General features: G+C 43.6%; 1 protein-coding gene across 1 annotated transcript in view; it reads right to left on the bottom strand.

Moving 5' to 3' along the window:
* Positions 1 to 7,525, bottom strand: part of CACUL1 (CDK2 associated cullin domain 1) — a 76,714-nt gene that overhangs the window by 40,241 nt on the left and 28,948 nt on the right. The window lies entirely within an intron of this gene.

Raw genomic sequence — 7,525 nt, 5'->3', positions numbered from 1 at the left:
GGAAGGAGGGGGGAGAAGAGGGGGAAGGGGGCTTCCAAACACTAGCAAGTTAAAGGCTTTCCAGCAGCAGCATCACAAGGGTGGGGAAGCAGATTTTGCACCTAGGCTGGTTACAGTTTCAATACGGATTTTGCATTAGAAATAATCAAGTTGTTTAAGGAACTAAACCAACTTCAAAAATTACACTCAGGCTAAAGAGACCATGTGGTTTCAGGTTTTTCCAGTGGGAGGAGGGATTTTTTATAAATGGTTTTAACCCAAAAGAAAAAGGTATTAGTTACAGAACAGTTACTGATTACGCTTAACCCTATAATATTTTTCTTAGTTACAGCAGTTAGCCAGCAAAAATGAGCACAAGTCAATATATCTTTATTCCTCAGGTATATGTTTGGTTTAAACAAAACTGGGTAAGTGCATTCAGTATACTGTACTCCAAAACAGAAGCTGTAGTCTTTTCGCTGGAAAGAAAGGAGGGAGGGAAATATCAGAAGACAGCTTTTATTTCATAACGGTAATTTTGTTTGGGGCTGTACACTACTGAAACAGGCCTAAAGATGAAAGAAACTTAGAAAAAAAATGAAACCCACTACAAGCTGTTTTGCTTCAATTTACCATCTAAGAACGTGGACACAGGTTTATAAAGGAATAAGCCACTCTTACACAGACATAAGCAAGGAGTGGGCACAAAAAACATGATCTTATATCATGTAACTTGCTAAATTTGGGTGAATTCACCCCTGTAATCTGAACGGGAAAAGCCAAGGAGTGAGAGCCAATACCTATACTTGGAGTACGTGTCATGTGTCTGTTTCTATCCTAGGTTAGCTGTTTGGTCAATGCAACCAGGCTACTATTGGCCTCCATGTTACCTAATGGCAAGGTGCTGTAACTAGACCTGCTGCAGCAGCTACCCACTCTGGAATGCTGCTAAATTATAGCAGATTAGCAAATCAATGCACGTTATATTAGTGTTAGTGATGTGTTCAAGTCCTAAGAGTAGTTTGAAAGCAGCTTGTTCCTAGATCAAAAACTTTTGGGTGTTTTTGCAAATGTTACCCAGGACTAACTTTGATAGAGTACAATAACATTTGTTCTCTATTCTAGATATCGACCTGGAATAAAAAATAAACATTTGTAATTACAAACAAGTGTGCCTGCAGCATGTTAAAATTCACTGCCATTGAACTAGAGGCGTTTACTGGAGAACTCGCTGGTGCGAGGGAAAGAATAAAGGTTTGAGTTTTCATGGCAACCATCAATCCTCTGGATCATGGTGTACACATTAAAGGTTTAGTCAGATGCCCGATGACTCAGATTGTGGCTGACAAATCCAAACCAAGAATGACACCGCTTGTTACAAGTTTCACAGATCCATGTGCTGTCTGAGTTGGAGCGCAAGTTTGCAGCACACTGCTTTCTTCTTTCTTACTTTACTTCCATTCTCTAGATCAAAGCCGCTTTATGCCGAGCTGCACCAAGTACCAGAAGGTCCCTCCAGATTAGATGGGATTCTGTGCACTCCTCCCAGCTTTTGACATTGATGTTGAATGACTTCATATTTTTTGCACACATTGTGGTACTGCCATAAAGGGCAACTCCACTTTCTAGAGCCATCTTGAATCTCACTGTACAAAATATTCTTAAGAATATGATCTCCGGTTCTCCTGACATGGCCGAGCCATCACAACCTTCTCTTCTGATGGTGGTTTCTAAGTGTCAGTCCTGCATGCCAACGTACCTCTATGTTTGGCATTTTGCCTTCCCAATTATTCTCAGGATCTTGTGCAGGCATCTCAAATAGAAGCCGTTCAGTGTCCTGATGTGCCTAGTATATGTAATCCACATTTCTGAACCATAAATGTAAAATGGGTGCCCCTGCCCCACTTCTTTTAGAATAACAGATCTACATCAAATGCCCCCAATGGAGACCAACCTGCTAATAAATGTGGTCTTTAGCACATGCAACTTAAGCCACTTCCCCAAACATGCGCTTTGCCCTCAACTAGAACCAAGATTCAGGGAGATACCAGGAGCAGGACTGGAGGTGACACTACTTTTCCCTTCTTTACCCAGTACCAAGCCACCACTAAGGTAAGAGATTAAGGGGCCTTTGCCCACAGGTCCTTCTCCTCTTTACAAGACATGAGGAAAGACACGAGCTGGGTGTTTTAGCCAGACTTACTATTACAGAACTACAGTGAAGATCCTTTCCAAAAAGCAAACAAAACAGTATAAAAGAGAAGCATAATTTAACTTGAAAGATTTTAAATATCCTGGTAATAAATTTTAAGGCACAAGGGACTTGTAAGAGGTACAGCTTATTACTCCCCACTCCTGGCATCAGCTTTCCCAAGTCAGGTAGTAATACAAGTCTGATTATAAACAAAACTATTAAGCTTCCTGGTTGATTAAAATCTTAAAACACAACCACTTCTGGTTTGATACCAGCACAAATATGCCCCAAGCAGGTACACAAAGAGTCTGTCCGCGTAAACCTGCCCTCCTAGCTTAGAAGTTTGTTTTCTTAAAATAAATATTTTTGTCCTTTATTCCCCTGGAGAAACTGTGGGGAAATTTTATTTATTTCTATACCATAGGAAGGAGAAAATAATTCAATTAGTTCTCTCCAAACAGATTCCCAGGCAAAAGGAAAGATACAGAATCCCTCTGAAAGCAGATATATAAAATAACCTGCATTTACAGACTTGAAATGTCTGGATGATTTAGTTGTTGTTCTTCAAGTGATGTCCCCAGAAGCCTGCTCTTTCAATCTGACTTACAGTTCAGGAACAGCACTTCCTTGACCTGATCTGTCTTATTGCAGAGCATGCTGATAGTTTTTTTATATCTGGTAAGTGGCTGAACCTAACTACTTATTTCTAAATCAGCAACAATTTGAAATGTTTGAAATGTGAGTACCACAGTAATAACTAAAATATGCATAGTCCAGATAAATGGAATAAGACCCCATCTCCATATTAAATCATAAACCAGTTAACTAGACCTACATGGCATTATCTACAGGAAATTCTACCCATCACAATTTCTATATTTACCCAGGCAAAGCTGCCTATCGAACACAGTGACAACAAGAAAAAGGGACATGATGTGGCCAATTTCAAATATCAAAAGAAAAGGGTCATTCTGACAATAGAGAGCTTAATTCCTGTATCCTTACAGGTAACAAGGAATACCTCACTGAAAACAGCCCACATGAAGTCAAGGTAGGACTGAGCAAAAATGAAAAAAAAAAATAGTAGTAATAAAATAAAAGGAGGGAAGGCTAGGCGGGAGTTAAGGGTTCACATACCAAAGCAATTTTCTTCATTTTTCTCTCTCTCCCCCCAACAGTCACAGCAATATTTAATCATAACAATTTCAAAACAACATTAACTAAATTAGAGTAGTTTTTAAATGGTTTCTGAAACCTGTACTCTAAATAATTACTGAAACTGCTGAAAGACAGTAATAAACCCACCATTCTGAAATAATCTCATTAGATTTAAAATGAAACATTCATATCAACTACATCTTAAAACAGAAATAAAAGAAAACAAATAGCAAAACTATCATTATTTGAACATGTACAAGCTTGGGATTGAATCCTGCCTCTACTGCAATTAGAGTGATGATATCTATTACAATCATGGTCATTCTTGGCCAATGGCAATAAAACTTAGAACATTTTTTGGTTAAAGAATAAAGAGTAGACATAGTTTTCTCATCTTTACTGCCATTCTTCAATTTACTTCTACGCTGAACTTTCATTAAAAAAGGGCCAAAGGGGAGGACCCTCATGAGTGCAATAAATCAATCTACTTTATATAAACAGGTACATTTATGTTCTGAAAAACCTGGTGGCAGAACACTTCAACCTCCCTAGACACTGTACTGCTGACCTCAGGACTGCTGTTCTCAAGCAAAAAAAATTAAGAACAGTTTGAACAGGAAACTGCAGGAAAAAAGTCATCTACAAACTGGACTGCATTAAGTCTGGTTTAAACAGGGATGACTTCATTACCTGGATTAGTTTTTGGACCCCCTTTTCCCCCCCCCATGGGTTTATTACTCATTTACTTGTCTTTCCCAGTGCCCCTGTCCCCTCATCCCTCCCCACTTCCCTTGTCTTTTGTATTTTAATTTCTCTGTCCTTCTTATAATCTGCTTTCTAATGATATAAGCCTGCTTTCACAAAAGCTTGTGCTATTTTCTTGTATTACAACCCCTCCCCAATTAGTCAGTCTAGACTGAACCGGTAACAAACTGAAGTGATGTTCAGTGTTTGGGTGGCCAAGACAGGCAGAAGCCGGCACTGGGCCAAGCCAGATTCCTGGGGGTACTCCCATGCACCAGAAGCCTGGGGGTGCTCATGTGCACCATCCCTCGTGGCCAGGCTATCTAACGGTGCTGAACCAGCAGCCCAGGCCTAATTGGCAGCCAGTGTCAGCAAGGGAAGGGGAACACCCACCACAGGTTGGCCCACCACCCCCCGCTCCCACCCAGGCTGGGATCAACCCCATCCCACCCCTTCCCCAGCCATCAGCCTCTGAGGGGAAGAGTCCAAGGGAAAGGAATATATCCATCCCTCACCTGCACTGACCCCTGCCCCCCCCCCCCACCAGAGTCAGCATGGCACAGGGGAAAAGCACCCACCTGGGCACTTTGTGTTCCCGCAGCTCAGAGCTGAGATGGGATCATCTCAGACCCATCTACTCCTCAACCGTGCCAGCTGGGGAAGGGGTAGAGCTGGAGGATCCCAACTGGGTTTCAGCTCCTTGGGAGGGGGGGGCATAAAAAACCCCCTGGTGGGTACAGCAGCAGCAGCAGGCGGGGGCATACATGCCCAACGGTCTGCAGCTCCAGCCACCACCGCACTTCACAGCGACGATCGCTTCTATCACACACATACAGCCCCCGCACTTGCACAGCACCGGAGGGAAGCCCCACACGCAGAAGCCAACTGCCTTCCTTGTCCCCTGCCACAAAGGTCCCGGGACTCCATAAGGAATCAGGGGCTGGGGCTCCTCTCCACTTTCAGCAGAGTCCCAGGACCTGCACAGCAGGGGGCAGGGAAGGCAGTGGGATCCAGCACTTCCCTCCAGTGCTGCGCAAGTGCAGGGGCTGCACATGCGCAGAGGTGATAGAGGTAGCCCTAGGTGCAGCACTGGCCAAAGCCTCACATTACTGAACACCAGCATCTGTGCCGGGCACAAGTGCCCCGAGTGCCCCTGCCTGCTGTTGCTGCTGCCACTGCATGCAATGGAGGAAATGTGGGGAGTACCCACACCCCCCCACCCTTCCTCACACCTGCACCCTGCCCACCTGAGTTCCATGCTGCTGCCTCCCCCTGGGTGAGGGCTCTACACTGCTGCCAGCCCCAGCCCCATGCTCCTGCCCAGCTGCAGCTCCCCCTCCCCACACTCCTGCCCCTGCCCCTTTCCCTCCTGGTGCCCCGAACGAGTGGGATGCCAGGGAAGCCAAGCAGGTCCCGCAGTGGCTCCAGTAGCCCTGCCCAGAAGCTGTGTACTGGCCGGGCTAGGACCTTCTACCCATGAGGGCAGGAGCGAGGCAAAATAGGGTTTGCTGGCAGGGTGGGGGTGTATACATGGGTAGCTCACTCCCACCCTCGCGGCAGAAGGCCTGGGTGGGGTACAATTAGTTGGTGGGCACCTTGGGCCAGATGAAAGGATAGAGGATGGAAGAGGGAGGAATACTGATAGGTGAAAGGACCAGATCTCTAACAAGCCTTTTGCATCTCTAATGTATATAATTATTTGAGACAAGAGACATTTTACATGCATGGTAACAGATGATTCCGTTAGAATAAAAGCAGCATTTGTTTACTTGGAAATGATTTTTTAGTAGTTACATCCACTGTGTTTCTCCAAGGCACAGTTATGCTATAGTCAATAAGTGTTTCTGTGCCAATTTGAAGTGCTAGAGGGCTCCTCCCCATTGGCGAAGAAGCTGGCAGATTTTTCATAAAAGATAATCTCCAGCTAAAAGGTATTATTTGACATTCCTTGAAATAAGCACAAGTGCCAATTTGTTTAACGGTCTGATAGATAGGTGGGAAGATGAACTGATATGCTGCCTATGGAATTCAGACACAGCTACTCATCTCCTATATCCCCACCACCCCCTTCCAGAGCAATGTGACAAACTGCTGCACGTGAAGCTGTGCTAGCGTCAGTTGGGTGAAATCAGAAAGTGTGAAATTTAAGCACTGCATAAGAGCACTGACTATACTCCATGCTTTAAGTTTTCTAGTCACTGTACATCAAGCTACGGAAGTATCAAAATCAGAGACGGGGAACATTTGAGAAGAAGCCACAGTGATGTCCAGAAGTGGACCAAAGATGCCTATTTCCTACACTTTCATTCTACCCATGCACATAATGCATCTTGAGCATGCAACACTGAAGTCAAAATTTTACCATTTAATTAACGGGTGCAGGATCATGCCCACAGAAAGATACAGACTCATTCCCTCTCCAATACTGCTAAATCAAACAGGAAAAGTATGTTCAAGCTGTACCACATTTCTAGGAACACACACATCATTTGACTTCTTGGTTTTCTAAAATAAATAGTTATCCTTACTAATACAGTACTTTGGTGCAACTTGATGCACAAAAAAAATCAGTTTTATCAAACTGGATTACAGTGCTCTAACTACCTAACAGCGATTGGAAAATCTGTTGCCCTAGAACAAAAGCTTTTGCCACATCTTTTCAAGCTCAGAATGGTGCAAAATAGATATTAAAAGGCTTGTGGGTTTGCATTTTAATCAGATTACCTCTAAAAGATATATTTAAGCGTGCATTTCTTTTTGGGGGTTGGGAAGAGGGAAGGCCTATCAAGGACTTCTGGAAAACAAAACTTGAACATATATCAGCATGGGAGAAGCAATCCCAAAACATGAAAGAAACCGTTAAAAAACTGGATGAAAACATTGTTACATGCATAATTTTCTAAGTCAGCAGTTCTCAACCTTTGCAGACTTGCTATTACAGAACTACAGTTTAAATGAACCCTTTTAGACTAAAAAAAAACCCCAAAAAAACAAACAATCAAAAAAACCTTCCCTGTTGTGGTAGAATGACTAACCCACAAAAAGCTCATCTAGTCCATTTCACCTCTACAGGAACAAAGAGGGAAAATGATTCTGTAAAAAGTGCTTTTAAATCTACACAGTAAGACTTCAGAAAAAAACAACTTCTCTCGTTTCTTCCAGTTATGGCAATTTTCATGTTATCTGCAACACTAAAAAATAAACTGTTTTCAAAAAAATCCAGTTCTTGAACTTGACATTAGCTCCCAAATATTTCTGCAAGGTCAGCTCATGACATTACCAGTGCCGCAGCAAAAAAGGGGGAGGGCGGGGGCGGCAAGCAGGACAACCATCCCAGGCACCAAAGCGAAGGGGCGCCAACAGGCACTGCTCAGCTGGGGCAGGGTACAGGATGGTGCCGTGAGTGGCTCGTTTGGAGAGGGGTGCGGGGATGGGGGAAGGGCAGCTCCC

Source organism: Alligator sinensis, unplaced genomic scaffold (genome assembly GCF_000455745.1).
Source record: "Alligator sinensis unplaced genomic scaffold, ASM45574v1 scaffold527_1, whole genome shotgun sequence".
Lineage (NCBI taxonomy): Eukaryota > Metazoa > Chordata > Crocodylia > Alligatoridae > Alligator > Alligator sinensis.
Note: the sequence above shows the minus strand (reverse complement) of the source record. Positions and strands in the feature narration are given on the sequence as shown.